Source organism: Coregonus clupeaformis, chromosome 28 (genome assembly GCF_020615455.1).
Source record: "Coregonus clupeaformis isolate EN_2021a chromosome 28, ASM2061545v1, whole genome shotgun sequence".
NCBI classification, from domain to species: Eukaryota; Metazoa; Chordata; class Actinopteri; order Salmoniformes; family Salmonidae; genus Coregonus; species Coregonus clupeaformis.
In genome coordinates, this window is record NC_059219.1 from 17,504,442 (window position 1) to 17,522,579 (window position 18,138).

The window sequence follows — 18,138 nt, forward strand, 5'->3', positions numbered from 1 at the left end:
TGTAGGGATGTGTGTGTAGGGATGTGTGTAGGGATGTTTGAATGTGGCCTGAAGTGGAGACGTGCTGTGTTTTTGACTAGGTGTTTACTGTTGTCCCAAGACAGTCACAGGAGACAGATATGTAGGGTTGACTCTAAGGACACAAGATGGTGGGGTTGTTGTTGTTGTGTTTGTCTGGTATACTGTATAATGTCTTCTTATTTTTTTGTTGCAAGGATAGCTTTCTCTATGAGAATAACACATCTTCTGGAGGTATTCGGAAGTCTAATTTATACCTTACGCAACACAAGAATGCAAGTAACTCTGTAACGATCCCGGCAGTCTGAGTCGGGTCCTGTCTGTGGACTAGTTTTTCTGCTCGGGATCTCCAGTTTCCCGAGGGTTCTGGAACGCTCCGGGGAGCTCTCTTGATTTCCGCACCTGCATCCCATCTGCAATCTGCACACCTGGTCCTGATCATCACCCTTCTTAGGCTCTGGCCTAACATCCATTCCCTGCCGGATCGTTAGCCATGAACAGTAGGTTTACCAGAGTATCAGTCTTAGAGCTTCTAGCGGTAGTTTTGTTGTTTTTGCACCTTGTTGGTTTGTTGTTTGCTTACCTCCGTTTTGTTCCATCTGCAGTCACTCGTCCGGAACCTTCATCCAACCTCTGCCTGGTGGTCGGCGGCTGCCGAGCCATGATGGGATCAACCACTGCACCCCCCAACAACTAATCAACGCCGCCCGCTCTGTTCCCTGGATTATTCAGCATCACTCTTGAATTTGTAAATAAACACTCACCTTCGTTTCAACTTACCTTGTCCTGGTCTGCTTCTGGGTTCTGGCTTTGTAACTCGTGACAGAACGATCCGGCCAGTAATGAACCCAGCGGACCTGGACTCTGTTCGCCATGCCATTACCCATCAGGAGAAGATGTTGGGCCATCATAGCACGGTACTACAGGAGATCGCGTTGTCAGTTCGGAACCTTTCTACCGGTCTGACGGAGGTCCAGAACCAACGCAAGAGTCCGGTGGAGGATCCACTACCGGTTTCACCCATCTCGCCTGCCGCTTCTGGAGCTGTGTCCTTCCGTGAGCCCAAGGTTCCGACGCCGGATAAATATGAGGGGGAGCTGGGAAGATGCCGTTCCTTCCTTATGCAGTGTGGATTAGTGTTCGATCTACAGCCCTACTCTTATGCCACAGACAAGGCTAGGACAGCCTTTGTGATTGAGTTGCTGCGTGGTCGAGCGCTGGAGTGGGCTTCCGCCGTTTGGGAACGACAGGATCCCTGCATGGCTTCATACCAGGGGTTCACGGCCGAGATGAGGAAGCTCTTCGACCATTCCGTCCGAGGGAGGGACGCAGCTAGGCGCCTGTTTTCGCTTCGCCAAGGAACTCGCAGCGTGGCCGACTTCGTGATCGAGTTCAAGACGTTGGCTGTGGAGAGTGGGTGGAATGAGGAGTCTCTGCAAGCGGCCTTTTACCAGGGTCTGTCGGAGCAGCTCAAGGATGAGTTGATCTCCTATCCGGAGCCTAGTGACCTGGACAGCTTGGTAGCCTTGTCTATTCGGGTGGATAATCGAGTCCGAGAGCGAAGGAGGGAGAAGCAATGGGTTCCGTCCAACCGATCAGCTTCTCAGGTTCCAGTCGGGTCGGGTGGTGGACCAGAACACGCCGATCATTCTCCACCACAAAGGATTAGTGGAGAGGTCCTCTCTTCCGATTCTGAACCCATGCAAGTGGGGGCGGCACGGGTTAACCAAGGAGGAGCGTCAACATAGACGTAAGACCAACTGCTGCCTCTACTGTGGTAGCTCGGGACATTACATCTCCACTTGTTCCCGGCGGTCGTCAAACTGCCCGGCTCGCTAAAGTTGGGAGGACTTTTAGCGAGCCAGTTTCAACCTCTCAGTACCTCTGTCAGACCCCGTTTCCCGGCTACCCTTGTGAACAGGAATCAGAGCTTAGCGATTAACGCTTTTATCGATTCAGGTGCCGATGGAAGCTTTCTTGATGCCGAGTTGGTGGAACAGCTGGGGCTTTCCAAGGAGCAATTGCCGGAAGCCATTGAAGCGACCACTCTGAACGGCAGTAGTCTGGCACGTATCACGATGAGGACTGAACCGGTTAAGATGCTGTTGTCGGGGAATCATTCGGAGATGATTTCATTCTTCATTCTGCCGTCTTCCCATGTTCCTCTGGTCCTTGGATACCCCTGGCTGAAGGAACACAATCCCACGTTCGATTGGGTGACGGGCAAGGTAACGAGTTGGAGCCTTGATTGTCATGCTAACTGTCTCAAGACTGCCTGTCCCCATTCGGTTCCCAGTCAGGTGATTGAGGCTAAACCCCCAGATTTGTCCCTGGTTCCCGAGACATATCACGATTTGGGGGAAGTGTTCAGTAAGCAGAAGGCTCTGTCACTCCCTCCCCACCGACCATATGATTGTGCCATCAACCTGTTCCCTGGAGCTGTCTACCCCAAGGGAAGGTTATACAGTATCTCCCGCCCTGAACGTGAGGCTTTGGAGACCTACATCAAGGAGTCCCTAGCTGCTGGTCTCGTTCGTCCCTCGTCATCACCCCTGGGGGCAGGATTCTTCTTTGTGGGTAAGAAGGATGGCTCTCTTCGACCGTGTATTGATTATCGGGGTTGAATGACATCACGGTCAAGAACAAGTATCCCCTGCCCTTGATGAGTTCTGCCTTCGACTCCTTACAGGGCGCTACGGTGTTCACCAAGCTAGACCTACGCAATGCGTATCACATGGTCCGGATCAGAGAGGGAGACGAGTGGTTGACGGGTTTCAATACACCGATGGGTCACTTCGAGTATCAGGTGATGCCGTTTGGACTGACCAATGCTCCAGCGGTATTCCAGAGTATGGTGAACGACGTCCTGAGAGATATGATCGGTCTCTTTGTGTTTGTTTACCTGGATGACATTCTGATCTTCTCGAAGGAACCTTCCGACCACGTCCAGCATGTCCGGCAGGTTCTGCAGCGATTGTTGGAGAATCGCCTGTTCGTGAAGGCCGAGAAGTGCGAGTTTCACGCCCACACGACATCCTTTCTCGGGTACATCATCTCCAGGGGAGAGATTAGGATGGACCAGGAGAAGGTTAGAGCGGTTCTGGAATGGGCCCAGCCCGGTACGAGATTGCAGCTCCAGAGATTTTTTGGGGTTTGCGAATTTCTACCGCAGATTCATCCGGGATTACAGCCGTGTGGCCGCTCCGTTAACTGCCTTGACTTCCAGTATCAGGAGCTTCAAGTGGAATCCGGAGGCGGATCGAGCGTTTCTGGATTTGAAGAGGCGATTCACCAACGCACCGATTCTCTCTCAACCGGACACGGCCCGTCAGTTCGGCCGTTGAAGTGGACGCGTCTGATGTGGGAGTTGGCGCCATCCTGTCGCAGCGATGCTCCACGGACAGTAAACTCCATCCCTGCGCCTACTACTCTCGTCGCCTTTCGCCTGCGGAGAGGAATTACGATGTGGGTAACCGGGAGCTTCTCGCGGTGAAACTTGCCTTGGAGGAGTGGCGCCACTGGTTGGGGGGCGGAGCAACCGTTTATTGTCTGGACGGACCACAAGAATCTTGCTTACGTGCAATCGGCTAGACGCCTCTCAACTCCCGTCAGGCCAGGTGGTCGTTGTTTTTCGGACGATTCAATTTTTTCCCTGACGTTCCGACCTGGATCTAAGAACGGCAAGGCGGACGCCTTGTCTCGGATGTTCTCCAAGACGGAGGAGAGTGGGTCCAAGACCGAGACAATTCTCCCCCGGAACTGCGTCGTGGGAGCTGTTAGGTGGAAGATTGAGGAGGAGGTGATGGCGGCTCTTCGGACGCAGCCCGGTCCCGGTAACGGTCCACCCGGTCGGTTGTTTGTGCCTGAGTCGGTTCGTCTCTGCGGTCCTCAACTGGTCCCACGCCAGCAAGATGGCTTGTCACCCTGGCGTGGCTCGGACGATGGCGTTTCTTCGCAGACGCTTTTTGGTGGCCTGCCATGGCCGAGGATACTCGGGGTTATGTTGCTGCCTGTCCAGTGTGTGCGCAGAATAAGGGTACCAATCGGCCCAGCTCTGGACTACTTCACCCCCTTCCTATTCCCCGGCGACCATGGTCGCATCTGGCCCTGGACTTTGTCACTGGGTTGCCCGCTTCTGAGGGGAACACGGTCGTTCTGACTATCGTGGACAGATTCAGCAAGTTCGCCCACTTTGTGCCAATTGCCAAGCTTCCCTCTGCCTCGGAGACGTCCGAGATCCTGGTTAGGGAGGTTTTCAGGGTCCACGGGTTGCCCAGTGATATCGTTTCCGACCGTGGCCCTCAGTTTACCTCTGCTGTCTGGAAGTCCTTCTGTTTGGCCATTGGAGCTACAGTCAGTCTCACATCTGGTTTTCACCCCCAATCTAATGGTCAGGCGGAGAGAGCCAACCAGAAGATGGAATCCACGCTACGCTGCCTGGCCTCTTCCAACCCCACCTCCTGGGTCTCTCAGTTGCCTTGGGTTGAGTATGCCCACAATACTCTCCCCTACATCTGCCACTGGGATGTCTCCCTTCCAGTGCCTGTATGGCTACCAACCTCCCTTGTTCCCTTCTCAGGAGAAGGAGCTCTCAGTGCCTTCTGTTCAGGCCCATATTCGCCGTTGCCACCGGACCTGGCATCGGGCCAGAAAGGCACTCCTTAGAGTTTCGGACCGGTATCAGCTCCAGGCGAATCGTCGCCGGATCCCCGCTCCCACCTACACCATCGGAGATAGGGTCTGGTTGGCTACACGGGATCTTCCTCTACGGACTGAGTCTAGGGAAGTTGTTACCGAGTTCATTGGTCCGTTTGTGGTGGAGAAGGTGATCAATCCGGTGGCAGTTCGACTCAAACTCCCGAGGACGCTCAGAGTCCATCCCACCTTTCATGTCTCCTGCCTCAAGCCTGTTTTCCTCAGTCCTCTGTTGCCTCCTCCGCCTCCTCCTCCTCCTCCTCGGATGATCGGAGGTGGTCCTGCCTACACGGTGCGACGCATCATGGATTCCAGACGGCGGGGCCGGGGTTTCCAGTATCTCGTGGACTGGGAGGGGTATGGTCCTGAAGAGAGGAGTTGGATTCCGCGGCGACAGATCCTAGATGCTGACCTCATCCGTGACTTCTACCGCCTCCATCCTGGCGCTCCGGGGGAGTCCGCCCGGTGGCGTTCGGGCCGGAGAGGGGGTACTGTAACGATCCCGGCAGTCTGAGTCGGGTCCTGTCTGTGGACTAGTTTTTCTGCTCGGGATCTCCAGTTTCCCGAGGGGTTCTGGAACGCTCCGGGGAGCTCTCTTGATTTCCGCACCTGCATCCCATCTGCAATCTGCACACCTGGTCCTGATCATCACCCTTCTTAGGCTCTGGCCTAACATCCATTCCCTGCCGGATCGTTAGCCATGAACAGTAGGTTTACCAGAGTATCAGTCTTAGAGCTTCTAGCGGTAGTTTTGTTGTTTTTGCACCTTGTTGGTTTGTTGTTTGCTTACCTCCGTTTTGTTCCATCTGCAGTCACTCGTCCGGAACCTTCATCCAACCTCTGCCTGGTGGTCGGCGGCTGCCGAGCCATGATGGGATCAACCACTGCACCCCCAACAACTAATCAACGCCGCCCGCTCTGTTCCCTGGATTATTCAGCATCACTCTTGAATTTGTAAATAAACACTCACCTTCGTTTCAACTTACCTTGTCCTGGTCTGCTTCTGGGTTCTGGCTTTGTAACTCGTGACAAACTCAAGTAAAGTCTTGAGCAATCCCTTCCTTTCCTCCTTATTTACCTTTCCTCTGCTCTGTCTGCTTCTGTGATGGTGCTGTGTTGTGACGGTGCTGTGTTCTGACAGTAGAGAGGTGCTGAAAAATAACGCACAACTAAAAGGTTCTGAAACAGCAAAACGCAATTAGAAGCCATTAAAACTTCACTATGACCTGCTGCTGTGGTGTTGTGTGTGTGTGTGTGTGTGTGTGTGTGTGTGTGTGTGTGTGTGTGTGTGTGTGTGTGTGTGTGTGTGTGTGCACATATGTGTGTTTATACAGTAAGTGACAGGCTATTTTTGATGTGTAGGTGTGTGTGTGCGTGAGCAAGAGAGAGAGAGTGAGAGAGAGAGAGAGAGAGAGAGAGAGAGAGAGGAGGGGGGAGAGACAGTAATATAGAGAGACTGAAAACAGCACTAATTTGCTAATTTATCATGAAATGCATCAGCAAATTTTCCTTTGGTGTATTGGGCTTGTGCTAATAGCAGTGTATATTGTCAAGGTGACCAGTGAGATGAGACACATCTATTGATCAGCACTCTCAATAAACTAAGGAAAGCCACTGACTGTGACATATTAAGCTGATTCTAATTCAATTATACTGTAGTTGGATATGATTATTCAGTGAATGTGTTTCAAATAAACAATTTGTTAAGGATTTATGAAGATTGACTAAAAACCAAACCAGACTGGCCAATTTTGACAATTCTTCTATCAAGATGTGTTCTTCTCCATTCATCAGTAACAGCAGGTGACCAGGTGTTTCCATGGAAATAAGGAAGGGTATTGTCAGTGGTGTGAAACGATTTGGTGGACATCAGCTTATTGTGTTTTATACACTGCAGACAAAACTTCATTACAACCAGGTTGTAACCAGTTCTGGTTAGTTGTAGTTGATTGTGATTATGTCATTTCAGCCAGCTTTGCACGCTGGGTAAGCTTTCGACCTTCATTTTCATTTGGACAATGGAGGGCCACCAGGCTTTACACTGAGCCTCAGTAGATGAGCTCTCTTACGTTGTTTGTGTCTTTAGTCATTGAGATGGCTTATATCTGAAGCATCTGATGATGGTATCACAGATATGGACATATATCTGTGTCATGATCCAACATAAAAGGAAGAAACCCCCCTGAATTACTCTTGGCAGTGAGCTGTGCCAATCTAGCAACAATAACAGCCACATGCTTGTGTCTTTAGTTATTTAATTATTGCTAAAAGCAATAATTCTCACAATGCTCAGATGATGAGTAATGGAAAAAGTGTGCTTATGAAATTGCTTATGACCCTTTGCTGTTTTTATCAAACTTTCATTAGCTTTTGTATTGAATGGCATCAATGTAAGAGGGTAAAGTATCTGGCCTATCGATTACAGCTATGCCATGGGTAGGCAGGAAGTGGGTTGGTAAAGCATGGCAAGAGGGCACTTGGCTGGCAGAAGCTGAAAACTGAAAAACATGTTGAAATGGCCCAGTGGTGTCCATGTCAGGTTCAAGCCTTGTCCCTCTATTAGGAGAGAGAAAGAGACAGATAGAGTCAGAGATGAACAGTACATATATCAACTATCATAAGAAAGGGAAAGAAAAGGTGTGTGTGTTTCAGTGGTCATCTCTCTCCCTGGTGGATGGATTGGTATGATGTCCCACCTTGTTTAGATCTGTTTAGACCCACTGCTTTGTTATTCTAGTGACAAAGATGACAGGCGCTTTTCATGTTCTATTTCGTGTGTGGTATCGTGAAATAACTTTTCATTTTCTCTTATCTCCTCTCCATTCCTCCATATTCTCCCCTTTATCTGTTGCACAGATTGTGAGTCAGGACATAATTGTATGCAGTTCATATTGAGTTCTCTGTATGCATGCTTTGAAATATGTTTATATTGCATACTGTATGTGTTTATGGTGACATGGGAGTTGCATTTCATGTGTGTTAATCGGTTTGTGTCGTTGGGTAGTTGTGTGTGTAGTGTTGTGTGTATTCTGCTGGTTGTGTGTTATGTTGTATATTATTTATTCAGGCAGATTAGGTGAATAATTGATTCCCTCTCCACATGGAAGACTGGCCGTAATTCAGGAGAGAGGAGTGAGGCAAAGAGCCACTGGTCTCACACGCACATACACACACCACATCACATGATACACACTGACACACACACACACACAGTGGTGGCAAAAGTACCTAATTGTCATACTTGAGTAAAAGCAAAGATACCTTAATAGAAAGACTCCCGAGTGGCGCAGTGGTCTAAGGCACTGCATCGCTGTGCCACTAGAGATCCTGGTTCGAGTCCAGGCTCTGTCGCGACCGGGAGACCCATGGGCGGCGCACAATTGGTCCAGCGTCATCCAAGGTAGGGGAGGGTTTTGCCGGCAGGGATGTGGGTTCGTTTCCCAGGGGGGGCCAGTATGAAAAAAAACACAAAACAAAACAAACATGTATGCATTCACTAACTGTAAGTTGCTCTGGATAAGAGCATCTGCAAAATGTAAAATTACTTAAGTTTTAAATTTATGGATAGCCAGGGGCACACTCCAACACTCAGGCATAATTTACAAACAAAACATGTACTGTATGCTTAGTGAGTCCACCAGATCAGAGACAGTAGATATGACCTTGGATGTTCTCTTGATAAGTGTGTGAATTGGACCATTTCACTATCCTGTTAACCATTAAAAATGAAATGAATACTTTGGGAGGGATTTTTCTGTAAGTTTCTTTAGAAAAGTAGTGAAGTAAAAGGAAAAGTAGTCAAAAATATAAATAAAGTACTGATACCACAAAAAAATACTTAATTAATACTTTTAATTAGTACCTAATTAGTATTTTTTGTGAAGTACTTTACACCACTGCGCACACACACACACACACGGAGGGTTAGGGCCTCTGCAGCTCCCCATGGGTGAGAGTGGTGTGGTTTGTTCCCAGATCACAGGGCTGTCATTGACTATTTATTTTAGTCCCCCACAATCCAACTTTTCATGCTGCGCGCTGGGGGGTGGGGAATCAAAGATTCCTTTCATTTCGGCAGCACTCAGTGGCCTCAGATCACGCTTTTCCCATCACGCCGCAGCACTCGCGCTGTGCGCCCCTGCGCGGTGTCAGCGTTGGGGCAGGGATGCACTCCGTCACCGCGGTAAATTGTACGCTTTGTATTTCACTGACAGAGGGAAAAATAGGAGTCATTTCCGTCTGATAGCCCGGGGGTTGTTGCATCCCTCATTTACTCTCTCTCTCCGATCTACCAGAATATGAGACTGAGGTACTGTTTACACAGCAAGCATAAACAGCGTCACATAGATGATGCAAGCAGGCAATGATCTGGATTCCATCCCAGCTTGTTGAACTTATATTGACCTAAATGTCCTGATATTAAACACTTCTTATTATAGTTTTTTTTTTGATTGCACCAGGTAATTATAATTTCATCCACATAGCTTGCTGTGTCACTCCCATGACACTTTTCCTATATGGCACTCCCAGAGGATTGAACATTTTGTCCCGCACCATCCTCGTATTGTTTTTCCATTTGATCAATTAAAGCTCAAATCAATTCAGCGTCATCACACACCGTTTTGCATAGAAGTTGAATTCAGTGGTATGGATGAAATAATCCATTCATTACATTCACATTTACAATTTAGTCATTTAGCAGGCGCTCTTATCCAGAGCGACTTACAGTTAGTGAGTGAATACATTTTCATACTTTTTCATTGATATATTCGCCACTAAAGCGATTATAAGAAATGCGTAAAGTCCACACTGCCCCAGCCCCTGTCCCCCATGCTACATGTCTCCCCTCCTCACCTCCACTTGGAGATCCACCGGGCGCTGCGTCGGATCCATCCACCGGTCGGTGTGCAGGTCCCCTGTTGCTTTAAGCAGTGTTTTTTCGACCAATAGGAGGCGTGTCTTCCCCACGGCCGGAGCGGAGCGCAGCGAGACGCGAGTCTGAAGGAACCGATCTGGCTCGTCTCTCTATCGAAACAAATCAACTACTTTCTCAGCTCATTCTAATCGAAGGTAAGCGTCGCATCCTTTTTCATAAATGTATGATTGTCTGTCCGTTATTTGTGTAATTTAACAGCTTGTACTCCCCTCTGCTTCGGCGTGTAATGTTTGAATGCCTAGTCTGTTGGATTTTACAGGTGAGACAGAAGTGAGAGAATAAGGCTATCCACCTCGTCTCTATCATCGAATAAATCATTATACATCACACTAAACCTCCCGATTTACACAGGTTAATTTACACTAGCCTACTTGAAGTTGAATGGTGCATTTATATTTTGGGAATGCGGTGCGTCATGTCAAATTGTGCGCTCTGCGCACCTCTGCCAGTAGAAATAATTTAAATAACTTAAAAGGTTACGACTTGTTAGTTAATAGGCCTAAACCGTGTAGATACGTGACCTCTTGTATGTCTTCTCTCGACTCCTATTTAAAATTCGTGTCCCCTCTCGAGTCCCTCCTCTCGTAACCGATGCATACAATGTTGTGGGGTTGAAAATACATTATGGGGTCATTAAATATATACGGTACAAATCGTGGCTGTCAGTGGCGTTGAAGTGATCCGCTTTATGAATGTTCCATAGATAATGTGTAATCAGGCTGGGTGGAAAGGAACCGACTGGCTGCGCATGTAAATTCCACAGATGATGAGCACATAACCCGCGCGCACTACAGCCCTAAATCAAGTTTATGATCAGATTGTAGATGGTTATTGCACAGTGCCTTAAAACAGCACCGATGATGCCCAAAGTGCTATTTGGAGAGCTCTTACAAAGTAACCAGAAAAGGCAGGTCGTTAAACTGGGATATGAAATGAATCTCTGCAGAAATAGTTTGAGTTTACAACTGGCATCCGTGCCAACTGATTGTGCGCGAGTCACCCGCCAACTCCCTGCTCCTCCTTCTATTCGCTCATTGCGCGCGACTGTGTAGAACGTTTTAAAGCATTTGATTTAGCCTACAAAAGTCACAGTATGGCATTGACAATGCTTTCATTTAGTAATGGCCACTGAAAAAAAGACAAAACATTTCAGTGTAATTGTATTTATCTTCATGGATCCCATGCGTAATTTCCTCATCCTCGGTCAGCTGAATGGTATTCTCAGACCAGATGGAAATATATATATATTGGAACGGGTTAGTTTAAAGATAAACGAGGCATATATTATTTCCTTATAAACAAGTAAACAGTTAAAAGTCACTGCATTTATCCTAAAAAATACCTCAGAAGCATTTATCCATATCCGTCACCCCATTTAATGTACATTTTATGACACCTATAGGCAACATAGGTTAGTTACATTTAAATCACCGGGTCATCCCGGCACAATTCTTATTGAGGGAGAGTGAAAAGCCACTTTCTTACCCATATTTGGACATGGAACGGCACTCGGGGTTTAAGCCAACATTTAAATGCCTAGCTAAATTTGTAAGTTACACAAGGAATTAAACGAGACATCGTATGGCTTTACATAAGAGAAGGAATCCGACCACACCAGTCTTTGGAAAGACAGATTATGCGGTCGGTTTGTCAAACAGAGAATGAAAGGGCGTAGGCCTACTTGGAGTTATAAAGTAGGCGTTTTTCTTACTTTTAGTCAAGCTGATTGAGTCAATTTGCATGACTCCGAAATATTATTGACGCCGTTGGAGGCTACACCGTCGAAAATCCTCCTGGGGTCTCGTGCAGCAGTCTCAAACACGGACTGCAATAAAAGTGCATCACAGCCCCTCGTATATTTCCCGGGCTTGAAACGCAGACGCAAGCAGCTCTCCTGTTCGGAAATACTTGTCGAATGCTATCGGAAGCTGACGACAGAGGCTATATGCAACTCTGAATATCCAAAGTGAAAAAAGAAAGACAAAGAAACGTTTATTTTCTGTAAAGTTAGGTCTAATTCGAGTAGTGTTCGAGGGTCACTGCGTCGCTGTCCATGGTGCTGAAATCCACGCTGCACAAGCCTACAGATACGGCCAATGAAGGTGAATACAACTACACCTGGCGTGGGTTTAGTCAAAAGGAACACAAATATATTGCATCTATAGACTTAATGACACAAATAATATGCTAATGATTAATATCTATATAATTAATACCTATACATGAATGAAACAGTAGTATGCATTTAGAGAGAAAAATAACATCCAAGTTTAACGTATCTTTAATAACTGTAGCCCGTACTTTTGGACGGTGTGTAGAATAGGCTAGTCCTGTCCATTTCCAACGTCATGTTGTACCCTGTATGGTCCCGGGGTTTAGATATGTATGACAAATACCATGTTAAAGTTGTTTTAGGCCTTCTCTATATCTTAACGACTCAATACAATATAATGTATAATTGTCATCTGTAATCATATTACTAGACTTAGGCCTATGAAACAGAACACAGATTCTTGATGTTTGAAGTTAATTGAATGACAAAAATCATGGCATTCTAACTGTATAAATTCACAAATAATTTAACAACAAGACTACTTTGATATTGGCTGTATAACGTTTGAATTACATGAGCTGAGAATAAACTTATTTCACAACTTTGAATAATTTTTTTAATGACAATTCTACAACGCTATAATCCTCAGCCCATGTTACTGACAATTGATGACCAAAATGGAATCCCTTATTATTCTATTTCTACATTGTCATAAAGTCTAACAGTACACTCCTAGAAAAAAGGTTGTGGATAGAACCAAAAAGGGTTATATTGCACCCCTAAAGGTTCTATTTTGAACCATTTTATAGGGTTATATGATCAGAACCCCAGGGGTTCTTCTTCACTGAACCAAAATTGGTTTCATATAGAACCCTTGGGTTCCATATAGGGTTCTATATGGAACCAATTTCGGTTCTATATAGAACCTTTAGGGGTGCCATATATGAAGCAAGCATATAACCCTTTTTGGTTCTATCCAGAACCTTTTTTTCTAAGAGTGTATAATGTCAAAAATAGCAAAAATAGAAAATCGAAAAGCAAATCTTTCTCAGTGACAACATAGCTCTGTGAAAAAATTATTAGTTCAGCAATAGGTTATTCATCAAAATTGGACTTGTGACAGTTTTGCTTCACAAACCTCTCACACGACTCCAAGGCTGAGCAATTCCGATCTAGAGAGGCAATCTTTTAAAAATCATAGATTGTTTTTATAGCCGCTCGGCATGGCACCAGTCCACTGGCAACAGCCACGGCCATTCTTATGAATCGAGCAAAACCGTGAATAACATAGAGAGAGTACCTGGTGCCAGCACGAGACACCCGTGGAAAGATGTCAATTTCGGTGTCAGATATGGATCGGAAGCGATGTGTGGTCAGCAGCACCTGCGAAATATACCCAATATTTCCTCTCTCGCGCTCACACTAATATTGGCTCGACGTCAGATGCTGTGCGGTAGTGCAGCAGAATGCTAGCTTCAGACAGCTGAGACTGCCTGGAAGGTTTAGGCTCCCTAGCCTGCTGCAATTCTGCCAGCACACCAGCGTTCGTCTCTTGAGACGGGATTCTGACTGGGAAACTCAACCACCCCTTCTTCCTCTTTTCATGTCCATCTCTCTTTCAGACCGCCCCTGAATGGATTTCTCCCGGATTTGCCCAGACTAACATGGATGCCCCACGGTTAGCTGAGTCGGAAGGTTGTTTCTTGGCGCAGTGAGCTGGACACGCAGCGCTTGCTAATGGATCTGGGGAAACAAATGATACCTTCTCCCTGACTGACCATGCCGTGATCTTGCGCGTGGGCCGTCACCCTGCTTAACTTCAAAATAAACATTTCGGGGGAATCTGCCTATCCAGGGAATAAATACTGTGGCATCACACAGACACCATGAAGATTACCTCCCCGCTCATAAGTAAAGCGAGATTCAGGTGCACCGTCAGGCTTCTACTGCTGCTATTACTATGTGTGGGATATTCTCGCGGGATGCCACACGTTTTAAGATTTGGTAAGATTCTTATTTTCTTTCTCTGTTAAACATTCTTACTGTCTTGGTGTAGTAGCCTAGTTATTCCCTAACTCTGTAACTGTTGCCATGGCATGGCTGGGCGCCATAGTTGTCTTGTATACTTCCTAGTAAACGTGTTGCGGTGACCCCAGGGGTCCTCTCATCCCAGACTTTTTGGAGTGAGCGCGTGCGCCCCGGAGCCACATCCCCCGCAATGACTGCTACCCCTATGCACGGTGTTGTTTACCACAGCTGTCTAGGGACATTACCTTATCTCTTTTGTCCTCGAAACCTTTATGTATGACATCATTTCCATGTAGAATTATCCGACAGCAGACTACTTGTGAAAATGTTCAGCGCCAGTACAGCTGCAGTCCATATAGAAACATATATAGCCTTCAATTATCCTCGCATAACTGGATTTGATCATCATTTGTGGACCTTGTTTCAAATTGTTCCAAATAGCAGTGTCCGATTATGTCTTCATGCCAAAGTGCCGGGTTGTTGGTGAATAATTTATGTTGGAGAATAAATTATTGGTGGAACTTGTTGCCATGGTGCTGATATTTCTAAGTTTGCATAATAAACCTAGTGTGTGTGAGTGTGTGTGTGTGTGTGTGTGTGTGTGTGTGTATGAGAGAAAGAGAGAGAGAGAGAGAGAGAGAGAAGAGAGAGAGAGAGAGAGAGCATGCAGTCAGAAAGCTTGCAACAGTTGGCAACAATGTGGCGTCTATGTTGATCATTACCTCACATTAATGTTAGTTACATAGATATTTGGATCATATAGGCCTATTCATGGCCGACGTCAACACAATACCCTTTCTTGTTATAGACACAATCAAAAAAAAGATGAATCCTGATTGAAGAAATGCGCGCGAAACTCAGGTTTAGCGCCAAATCCCCCATCCATTAAAACTTATATTTACGCGTCCATTTCTCGAAGTATGATTTGGCCGATTATGAACAGAAAAAACCCTAACGAACCAAGCCATGTAATTGAATATGAGTGCAGTGCAGTCAATGTCTACGCAACCATTGAACACAGCGAGCCATGATAGTGACAGCCAGCAGCGTGAAGCAAAGGATACATGCTAGTGTTTGATTTTCCCTTTCATTGTTCGCTCTGAGTCCTGGCACGTTGCTATTAGCAACCATTTAAAGGAATGCATTGTACTAACTGAGCACATCTCTTCCATTGTCGACTCCAAGGCAAGACTCTGCATAGGCCTATGGAGAAAACATAGGGTAGGCCATCAGTGTATCGTGTGCACATGCATATAGGCTACCTTCTGCACTTGCATAGCCCTCAGGGGCAAGGCCGTCACTGCCAGTGTTCTAAAGAACGCACGTGTAAAAGGGTAGGCAATGTGATCAACAGTTTTCAGGGGGCACTGTAACTGTACATATACAATTATCTGCATCATCTCACTGCTTCACGGTCGTTCGTGTAATTTCTGTCATTTGCTTTGTCTCTCTAAGGAATTTCACATCACACTGTATACACCCATCCACTGCAACTGTAGCCTGTCAGTTTTTCAGAAAACACACACAAACACACTCACACACAAACGCGCTCGCGCACCGTAGACCCTGATTGAAATGCACATAGCATCTGCACGAGCTGCCACTATGGCAACAAGCTGGGCCTGTGCTGCTACCACGCGTCAATCTGACAGCGCTGTCTCACTAACAGTAGGACGGGGAGAGTTGTCGGGAAGTATTGTCCTCCATATCGGTCTATGCTTCAACCACACTCTCCCCACTTCCCCCTGGTAATCCATATTTGTGTGTGCCCCCGGATAATCTTTGTGTCTGAAGATACACTTTATATACACTCACACTTGTGTTCACAAAGTCATAATCTCCAAACTACCCCTTACATGTGTCAGACTGGTGTAGGTGGATGATAGGGATCAGGCGCAGGAAACCAGGAGGACGTCAACAGAACTTTTACTAAGTCCAAACACAAGTATAAGTCGCTTAACCCAACTTTGTTGCGAACAATCACGCACGAAATACACAGTGCGGAAAAAGCGCCAGACACAGTGCGAGCTCTCAGTAAAATACAACACAACGAGAGAATAAACTCGAAGAGGCAGGCTGACATAAACAATCACGCATAACACCTGACCCAAACAAAACAAACTAAATAAGGGGAACAATCAAGACACAAATAAGGGACAGGTGTATGAACCAGACAAAACCAAAAGAACAAGAAACACGTACGGTAGCTCAGTACTCCGGAGACGACGACCGCCGAAATCCGCCCGAACAAGGAAGAGGAGCAGCCTCGCCGAAACCGTGACAGTACCCCCTTGACGCGCTCCAGCCGTGCGCCGACCGGCTTCGAGGGGCGACCGGACGACCCGGGAGCAGGGCGCAGGATGACCGATGGAAATCGGTCAGTAGGGACTGGTCTAACACGTCCCTCCTTGGCACACCCAGCACCGCTCCTCCGGACCGTCACCCCTCCCACTCCACGAGATATTGAAGACCCCCCATCCGGCGTCTAGAATCCAGGATGGACCTCACGGTGTCGCCGGAGCCCTCGATGTCCAACGGGGGAGGAGTCTCCTCAATCTCAAAGTCCTGGAGATGAACCTACCACCGGCCTGAGGAGAGACACTGGACGAGGGGTTAATATTTTTGTAGTCAACAGGTAGTTCTACACCTATAACTCACCTCGTTCAATCTCCTCAGGACTTTAAAGCGGCCCTACACGCGACCCAGCTTCCCGGCAGGGCAGGCGGAGGGCAGGTTTCTGGTTGAGACCAGACTCGATCTCCAGGTGCGTACACTGGCCCTCACTGCGATGTAGGTCGGCGCTCGTCTTCTGTCGACGTATGGCACGCTGCAGATGGACGTGTGCAGCGTCCCACGTCTCCTCCCGAGCCCCCTTACCCACTCATCCACAGCGGGGGCCTCGATCTGGCTCTCATGCCATGGTGCCAGCACCGGCTGGTACCCTAACACACACTGAAACGGGGTTAGTTGGGTGGAGGAGTGGCGAAGAGAGTTCTGTGCCATCTCGGCCCAGGGCACATATCTCGCCCACTCCTCCGCCCGGCCCTGACAGTATGACCTCAGAAACCTACCCACTCCCTGGTTGACACGTCCAACCTGCCCATCTACTCTCCGGGTGGTAACCCGAGTAAAGGCTACCGACACCCCCAACCGTTCCATAAATGCCCTCCACACTCTAGAGGTAAACTGGGGGCCTCGGTCAGACACTATATCCTCGAATACCCTTGTGCCGGAAGACATGGGTGAACAGAGCCTCAGCGGTCTGTAGGGCAGTGGGTAGACCCCGGCATGGGAAGGAGACAGCTGACAGGCCTTCGAGAACCTATCCACAACGACCAGGATGGTAGTATTCCCCTGTGAGGGGGAAGGTCGAGGTAACAAAATCCACGAGAGGTGGGACCAGAGTCGTTATGGAATAGGCAGGGGTTGTAACTTACCCTGGGCAAATGTCTGGGCGCCTTACACTGGGCACACACCGAACAGGGAGGAGACATAAATCCTCACATCCCCTAGCTAACGTTGGCCACCAGTACTTCGTGCTAAGGCAGTGCACCGTCCGGCCGATACCCGGATGGCCAGAGAGGGGGACGTATGAGCCCAACAAATGAGGCGATCGCGTATCTCGAGCGGAACGTCCGTCCGACTCCAGGACACTGAGGAGGACTCGGGTCGGTCGCGTACGCCCGCTCGATCTCACCATCAACCTCCCACACCACCGGAGCAACCAGACAAGACTCCCGTAGTATGGGCGTGGACTCAACTTGACCTCTCCTCTGCGTCCTTTACCGCCGGGACAGAGCATCTGCCTTCCCGTTCTGGGACCCAGGGATGTATGTGATCTTAAACACAAACCGGGCCAGGAACATAGTCCAACGAGCCTGGCGAGGATTCAGTCTCCTAGCTGCCCGGATGTACTCCAGGTTACGATGGTCAGTTTGAATGAGAAGGGTGTTGAGCCCCCTCGAGCCAATGCCGCCACACCTTTAGGGCCTGTACCACGGCTAACAGCTCCCTGTCTCCTACGTCATAATTCCGCTCCGCCGGACTGAGCTTCTTAGAGTAGAACGCACAGACGGAGTTTAGGTGGAAGTACCAGAACGCTGGAAAGAACGGCCCCTATCCCGGCCTCTGACGCCGTCCACCTCTACCTGAACGGTAAAGAGGATCCGGATGCGCCCAACACCGGCGCCGAGGTAAACAGGTCCTTCAGTCTCCCAAATGCCCTGTCGCCTCAGCTGACCACCGCAGCGCACTGGACCCCCTTTAACAGAGACGTTTATGGGAGCTGCCACCTGTCCAAAACCCCGGATAAACCTCCGGTAGTAATCTCGCAAAAACCCAAGAAACCGTTGCACCTCCTTCACAGTGGTTGGGGTCTGCCAATTGCACAACAGCTGACACCCGGTCT